General features: G+C 47.4%; 1 pseudogene; it reads left to right on the plus strand.

Annotated features, from left to right (window-relative positions):
- LOC107118961 overlaps positions 1-4,796 on the plus strand; it is a 7,109-nt pseudogene extending 2,313 nt beyond the window's left edge.
- Positions 4,797-8,773: the final 3,977 nt, after the last annotated feature.

Consider the following 8,773-nt stretch of genomic DNA (forward strand, 5'->3'; position numbering starts at 1 on the left):
AGTGTGTTACACAATGCCTCTGGTCTCTTCCTCCCTAGCACTCCCTTACAGGCAGGAATTCATCAGGCAAAGCTTTTCCCATCACTGCCTTTGAGGCTGGGGGGAAAACACTTTGCTTGCAAAATACCTGTCTTGGGAGCAGTTACTAAAAGGACCAAGAATTTTGTTAGGGAAATGTAACCAGGGTTGCCAATCTCCAGGTGCTAGCAGGAGATCTCCTGGGATTTCAACTGCTCTCCAGGCTACAGAGATCAGTTCCCTTGGAGGAAACGGCTGCTTTGGAAGGTGGACTCTGTGGTGTTATAGTCCCCTGAGCTCCCTCACTTCCCCAAACCCCGTGCTCCCCAGGCCCCACCCCCAAATCTCAAAGAATTTCCCAACCCAGAGTTGGCAGTTCTAGCCTGCCGAAGCCCCCCCCCTCCCCAGACTCCACCCCCACAAATCTCCTGGTGTTTCTCAACCGGGAGCTGGCAATCCTAAATGCAGCTCTGTCCTAATTCTCAACTGCAGGGGTCGTTTCGTAGAAAAAGAGCTAGGGGAACTCATTAGCATAACTCATTAGCATATGCCACACCCCCTGACATCACCGGAAGTGTGTCATAAGGCCACACACCCCGCCCCCAACGGTCCTACTGAGTTTTTCATTTTTCTTTTCTTCTGGTATTTGTCTGTCTCTCTCTGTGTGTGCGTGTGCGCACACTTGTGAGCCTGGAAGTCATGGTGACTTCTGGTGACCCCTGGTGGGGCTAGGATGTTTCAGAGAGGTGGCTTGAGATTACCTGCCTCTGTGTCCCAGCCTTGGTATTCCTTGGAGGTCTCCCCTCCAAGTACTTGCCAGGGTGGGCCCTGCTTAGCTTCCCAGAACTGATGAGATCGGGTTTGCCTGGGCCATCCAGGTCAGGGCCTCAACTGAGTTTTTGTAGACTTCCTTGTTAATTTTGGTGTGTGTGTGTGAAGAGGCAGGGCTTGACCCAGTTTGAGTTTTGGGTGTAGGTTGTTGCCTTTTTCTGTGCCCTTTTATGGGACAACTGCAGTGGTAGAACATCAGACTAGAATTCAAACCCCAGCTCTGCCATGGAAGCTCTCTGAGTGACCTTGGATCAGTTGCACACTCTCAGGCTAACCTAACTCACAGGCTGCTTGTTGTGGGGATAAGATGAACACTGGGAGAACATTGTTGTAAGCCCCTTTGGGTCCCCACTGGGGGGAGAAAAGCAGAATCTAAATGCATAAAAGGGGTGGTCACAATCAGTGTTCCCTCTAAGCTGAGTTAGTGTGAGCTAGCTCACAGTTTATTAGCCTCTGGCTCACACAATTTTGTCTTAGCTCAGGGAGGATGGCTCCAGAGCAAACCAAATCGCTCGCCCACAACTTCAATGCCAGTAGCTCACAAAGTAAAAATTTTGCTTATAAGACTCTGCAGCTTAGAGGGAGCATTGGTCACAGTCATAAATTCATCAGGTGATTTCTCTCTCTGTTGTCACATTGAGATAAACTCTGCCAGGGCTCTTTTTGTAGAAAAAGCCCAGCAGGAACTCATTAGCATAATAGGCCACACCCAACAGCTGAAACTCATTAGCATATTAGGCCGCACCCCCATGTTACCGGAAGTGTGGTCATCCAGCCACACCCACCTTTTGCTTCTTATTCTGTTTACCTTGTTTGTTGTCAAAACCCAGGGCCTTTTTTTGTAGCAGGAACTCCTTTGCATGTTAGGCCACACACCCCTAATGTAGCCAATCCTAATGAGTTTCTGCTGTTGGGTGTGGCCTATTATGCTAATGAGTTCCTGCTGGGCGTGGCCAACTCAGGACCCAGCCGGAACTCCGTTCCTGTGCGTTCCTGCCCCAAAATAGCCCTGACTGCTCTGCCTATGGAGTTCCTGTCTGTCTTCTTACCAAGCGCTCTTCCCTGGAGAGAAACAAGGTGGGACTGTAAGTGCCCTTCAGGCAGTGCTCCCTCTAAGCTACTTGGTGAGCTTCTGGCATTAAAGTGGTGAGCGAGCGATTTGGCTGCAGCATAAATTAGTTTGCTCTGGAGCCCTCCTTCCTGAGCTAAGATGAAAATGTTTGAGCCGGAGACTAAAAAACTGTGAGCTAGCTCATTCTAACTCAGCTTAGAGGGAACACTGCCTACAGGTGAGAGCCAGTGTGGTGTGGTGGTCAAAAGTGTTGGATTAGTATCTGGGAGACCTGGGTTCTAATCCTCACTTATGCCACAGAAGCTCATTGGGTGATCTTGAGCCAGTCTCACTTTCACAGACTAATCTACCTCAAAGGTGGTTGTGAGGATAAAATGGAGGAGAGGATGGCGATGTAAGCTTCTTTGAGTCCCCATTAGGGAAAAAGGCGGGATAGAAATGAATTTAATATAGAAATAAATAAAACACTGTGTATTTCACTGTATTTGTACATTATAAAATCACATTCCTTTGTTCCAGCATGCCTCTGTGTTAGCCAGTTATCTCAACCGGAGATGCAGTTCTAACCTCTGTTGCCATCTGATGAGTGGAACACAGAGAAGGCCTCTTTAATTGGCTCAGAAACATCCATTCCCCCTTCCCCACCACCAGTTTTCTTCTGTGAAAATCCGGCCTGAAGAGCAATTCTGCGCAGTCTGGAAAGTTCCATCATGCACCATCAACTTTCACCTGAATAAAGCTATTCATTTGGGCAGGGCTCTTTTTGTAGATAAAGCCCAGCAGGAACTCATTAGCATAATAGGCCACACCCAACAGCAGAAACACATTAGCATATTAGGCCACACCCATGGCAGCACAGCTCATTGGCATATTAGGCCACACCCCCATGTTACCAGAAGTGTGCTCATCCAGCCACACCCACCTTTTGCTTCTTATTCTGCTTACCTTGTTTGTTGTCAAAACCCAGGGCTTTTTTGTAGCAGGAACTCCTTTGCATGTTAGGCCACACACCCCTAAAGTAGCCAGTCCTAATGAGTTTCTGCTGCTGGGTGTGGCCTATTATGCTAATGAGTTCCTGCTAGGTGTGGCCAACTTGGAAGCCAGCCGGAACTCCGTTCCTGTGCGTTCCTGCCCAAAAATAGCCCTGCATTTGGGGCTCTGGGAATGTCAGCCAGGCCTTCCTTTCACTTCCACCCTTTCCTCCCCTGCTGCTTTCTCACTAGGAAAGAAAAAAGCCATGCTGGGCTGTTTTTGCTCCAGCAAGAGAAACTTTACAGGTAGGGTTGCCAACTCTGGGTTGGGAAATACCTGGAGTTTTTGGGGGTGGAGCCTGGAAAGGGTGGGTTTGGGGAAGGGGAGGGACCTCAGTAGGATATAATGTCATAGAGTCCACCCTTCAGAGCAGCCATTTTCTCCAGGGGAACTGATCTTGGTAGTCTGGAGATCAATTGTAACAGCAAGATGTCTCCAGGTGCCACCGGGAGGTTAGCCAGTTACCTCAACCGGGAGGTTGGCAACCCTCTTTACTGGTAAAAGCCATATATGTGTGTGTGGTGTGTGTGTTAAGCAACGAAATGGCAAGGGAAGGATTAAAGTCCCCCCAAGGCCCCTTTTCCACTGTGACAAAAAAAACCCCCTGCATTTTGCTGCATTTGCAAATGAAATAATTTGAAATATAACCCAAAGAAGCTATCGACCACGGGTGGGCTCTCAAGCAGGGTTGCTGACTGCAGGCAGTTATAAGTCACAGACCACCATGTAGATTGTGCGCTTGGTTGCACATGAGGAATAGCTGTTAAGCACTAACCTAAAATTAATATCAGAAAATTCAATGTATTTAGTCTCCCAACTTAATGGACATGCTGCACATGCCGTTTTAGATGCCTTAGATGTGCAGCATGTCCATTAAGTTGGGAGACTAAATACATTGAATTTTCTGATATTAATTTTAGTTATAAGTCACAACCAACTTACGACAACCCCAGCCAAGGGGCTTCCAACAAGGCAAGTGAGAAGCAGAGGAGGTTGGCCATTAGCCTTCCTCTGCAGAGTCTTCCGTGGTGGTCCCCCCTCCAAGTACCAACCCTGCTCATTTATGTATTTATTTCAGTTTTGGTACCACTTCTCTTTGATTAAGAGCTTGACGCGGTTGACAGCAGTGTACACTTACATCGTCTATGTACAACTGCATCAACTATATGCTTAGCTTCCAAGATCTGATGTTACAGGGCTACACCCGGCCACCTCTCCTTGCCCCTTTGGTAAAGGTTTAATGCAAGTGTTATTTAACAGGGGATGGTATTTCTCTCCATGCCATGAAAAACTTTTAACTGTACATGTTCCCACCAGACAGAACATTTCTGGGCCCCGTGACGCCGGCCTCTTCCTTTCTGGTGCTGGTTGCTGTCTGCAGGGATGCTTCAAAACGGCACCTCGTAAGGGTAAGGAAAAGAAGGAAGAACAGGTTATCAGCTTGGGATCACAGGTTGCTGAAAGGGAGAATGTGTTTGGAGTCTGCCACATTTTTGCTTCCTTCAGTGACACCTTTGTCCATGTAACTGACCTGTCTGGCGAGGAAACAATCTGTTGAGTAACTGGTGGCATGAAAGGGAAGGCTGACCGGGATGAGTCTTCTCCTTATGCTGCTATGTTGGCCGCACAGGATGTGGCTCAGAGGTGTAAAGACCTGGGCATCACTGCTCTTCACATCAAGCTGCGGGCTACAGGTGGAAATAGGACAAAGACTCCTGGACCTGGAGCACAGTCGGCCCTCAGGGCTCTGGCTCGGTCTGGCATGAAGACTGGGCACATTGAGGATGTGACACCCCCCCCATCCTCTTGCAGAAAGGGCGGTCGCCGTGGTTGCCGTCTGTAAACAATACCTGTTATCTTTCATCATCAAAGCTTTCTGATGAACAAAAATAAACAAACAAAGGACAGAACATTTCTTTCCCTTTCAGGTTGTTAGCAATCCCAGCACAGGTTTCCAGTGTGACCTTCCATTTCCCCATCTGTCCTTCCCTCCATCTTTAAGCTGTCACCCCGAGCCTGTCCCAGCCACCCAGTATCCATCCTACATTCCATACGTTTATGGTTACCAACCTCCAGATGGGGCCTGGAGACCTCCCAGTATTCCAATTGATCTCTGGACAGCAGAGATCAGTTCCTCTGGAGAATGCTTTGGAGGGTGGGCTCTGTGGCATTGTACCCTGCTGAGGTTCCTCTCCAAGGCCCACCCTCTCCAGGCTCCACACCCCAAATCTCCAGGTATTTCCTGACCCAGAGCTGGCATTCCCCCCCCCACCACCACCATATGGCCACTGCTAAACAAAGAAATGGAAAACGGTCACAGCCAGGGCGCAGGACGGCTGCAGCTCAAGGCACAATGTGCTCTGGCTCTTTGGAAGCCACTGGGAGTGAAGAACCTGACCTGGATAGCCCAAGCTAGGCCAGTCTTGTCAGATCTTGGAAGCTAAGCGGGATCAGCCCTGGTTAGTATTTGGATGGGAGACCACTAAGGAATACCAGGGTTGCTACGCAGAGGCAGGTAGCGGGAAACCACCACACTGGACATCTCTTGCCTTGAAAACTGTTGGGATTCTTTTTAAGTTAGTCAGCAGAGTATTAAGAGACTGAGTCCATGGTGTGTATTAAAATATAAAAGTTTACTATAAACCTGATATGGGAAAAAGGTACACAGGATAAAAAATAACAAAGAGCTAATATGTCTAACAGGGCTCTTTTTGTAGAAAAAGCCCAGCATGAACTCATTAGCATAATAGGCCACACCCAACAGCAGGAACTCATTAGCATATTAGGCCACCCCTCTGACAGCACAGCTTATTAGCACATTAGGCTGCACCCCCATGTTACCAGAAGTGTGGTTATCCAGCCACACCCACCTTTTGCTTGTTATTCTGTTTACCTTGTTTGTTGTCAAAACCCAGGGCTTTTTTGTAGCAGGAACTCCTTTGCATGTTAGGCCACACATCCCTAATGTAGCCAATCCTAATGAGTTTCTGCCGTTGGGTGTGGCCTATTATGCTAATGAGTTCCTGCTGGGTGTGGCCAACTTGGGAGCCAGCCGGAACGCCGTTCCTGTGCGTTCCTGCCCAAAAATAGCCCTGTTACATCCTTGCAGCTAAAAGGTAAAATGGGAAGAAGCCGGAATGGCGTCTCCTTCTCAGTCAGAACAAAGAACAGGAAGAGAAGCCATAAAATGCTAATACTTGACACCTTGGTTTCCAATCAGAGTAGCAAACTATCTCCAAAGTTCCCGGGCATCCTATTGTCTAAACAGATTGGTTACAAACAAACATGTGACTTAAACATAATTAACTCTGTAAATACTGAAGTGTTTTAACTTGTAACACCCAACAAAAACCCCACGGGGTTGCCATGTCGGCTATGATTTGATGGCACTTTCCGCTACCAAAAGCGAAGGAAGGAAGGAAGGGGTTAGACGAAGTTGCTGGGTGTCGTAACCACCGCCTGTTTTCTGCAGCCTTCAGGCCTGACCCAGTTTCACGCTGTGCCCCAGATATATTTAGAAGCCTCCTGCGGAGTGTGACTTGATAAGCCTGCTCCAGTCTTGGATCCTGCAAGGGTCACGGTGGACTGGAAGGGGCCACCTCTTCTCTATCAGGTAAGGGGAGGCCACGCAAACATTCTGTTCCATGGCTCGCATTGCACCTCTGAGCCAAAGGATGTTTGCCGTGTGCAGAAGCTGCTGGGAAAGTCAGACAAGGTTGCATCCGCAGCAGGTTGGAAATATTGCACTTATCACTGCACTTTTGCAACAGTTCAGCTCCTGGGCTGTCTTGTCCGCACAGGAAAATCCGGTTGCAAGCTATCGCTATAGCACAACGGTAGCACCAGAGCCAACAGTGTGTGCTTAAAGCCCGGCACGACCCTGCTTGCCAAACACACATACTATTGCTGATTGAAAAGTTACAGTTCCCTTACAAAAGAACTTCAAAGAGAGGATTCAATGTGAAACTGCTAAATCCGAATTCCTTAACCAGTTCAAGACAGTATACCCCACAGGGTTTACGGGGGACTTTGGGTTCATAACTCAGTAAATATGATAATATATTTCATATGCCCTCCCTTTCAGAACTTAATTTGTTCATTTATACCTCTGTAACTTCCTATTTCATCTACATGCCTAATTTTACCCTGCACTAGGTTTTGCACTTTGCTTATCTAACAACAGTTGGGAGTGAGTCACACCCAGCGCTAAGTGAACTATTTGCATCAGATCTTTTCTCGAACTGGCTTCTCTTTGTAACATCCTCTCAACCTCCACCACTTTCTGTTGTGTATGTAATTGGTCTGAAGGATTTGCATTCCTATGCATCTGACGAAGTGAATTCTGACTTACAAAAGCTTATTATAAAAATATAAATATTTGTTATGGTGTACACATTCGTAAAAGATAAAATAGGTTAAAAGAAATGATCCAAATATGAGACTCTTAAAACTTTTTATGTACAGAGCTGTTAGTTTCACATATACAATTGATGGGTATATCTTATGACCAATAGACCATACACGTTTCGGCCCCCTAGGACCTTCCTCAGTAGTCACTATTACTATTATATAACAACACACATCCAGAAATAAATATATGAAGAAAAGATTTTCTTTAAAGCTGGGTGTTGCTTTCCTATATGGTATGCAATTGTTAAAAGTTTATTCAGTAGGCCATGGATATTCTCTCATGGTAATGTCAGGTTCCACAGACTACAACTGAGTACACGCTTATTGGAAAGGTTATACTTTATTGAAGAGCTATAGATGCATTAACAAAGGCACTGTTAAGAATGGTGTTGCCCCTACAAGCATAATGGGATATAGGGTATTCATATGCACTTCCTTAGGCCAATTAGCCACATTCACACATGCGGGAAAAGGAGCCCCAGGCCGTTACAGCTGAAGCTGAGAACCGAAAGCGCTCCCACGGTTCCCTAGAATCCCAGACACTACACACCACCTGCAAGGCCATAGATAAGCAAGCATTACAGAAGCCAAAAAATAATGCAGCAGTCTCGGCAAGCTAGCACCCCACCCCCAACCCTTATGGCAGCATAGCTGACAGGTAACTGCACACGCTCTCCAAATTGTTCTGGTACCAAATTTCCAATGAGTCTGGATGTGTGTCTCTTCTATCAGAGGTACTCGATTACTTTAACTTATTTTTGATAGCTTGACCCTCATATATCACAAGCACTCTCAGAAAACCCAGAGAAACAGTGACCAGAAAGCGAACTGAGCAGTGGAGTATCATATATTTGGGTTCAGTCCCCCCCCTTCTTGTTTTTTTACAAAAGCTTATGCTGCGGTGGCTCAAGTGCTTAAGACACTGAACTGCAGGCTGTGGAAAGTCAGTAGTTCAGCAGTTCGAGACCCGAGTGTGCCATATGACAGAGTGAGCTCCCGTCTCCTGCCAACCTAACAGTTCGAAAGCAAGAAATTGCAAGTAGATAAATAGGTACCACTTCGGTGGGAAGGTAACAGCGTTCCGTGCACCTTGGTGTTTAGTCATGCCGGCCACATGACCACGGAAATGTCTATGGACAGCGCTGGCTCTTCGGCTTTGAAATGGAGATGAGCACCACAACCCTAGAGTCGGATTCGATTTATCCTCTGGTTACAAGTAACATCTGAGCTGAACAGGACTGCTGTCAGTTCTAGCCCCGCGCTGGTGTGAGCTACCAGCCTTGTCCCCAGCTCGCCGTCCACCCAGCGGTTCGAAAGCTTCGGCGAGTAGATAAAATGGGTACCACTCCTTAGAGAGCGTGGGCACACCAACCCCCCCCTGTGGGGGAGGTGTTAGCTGGCGAACGGAAG

Source organism: Gekko japonicus, unplaced genomic scaffold (genome assembly GCF_001447785.1).
Source record: "Gekko japonicus isolate JY-2015 unplaced genomic scaffold, Gekko_japonicus_V1.1 scaffold637, whole genome shotgun sequence".
In the NCBI taxonomy this organism is placed as follows: Eukaryota; Metazoa; Chordata; class Lepidosauria; order Squamata; family Gekkonidae; genus Gekko; species Gekko japonicus.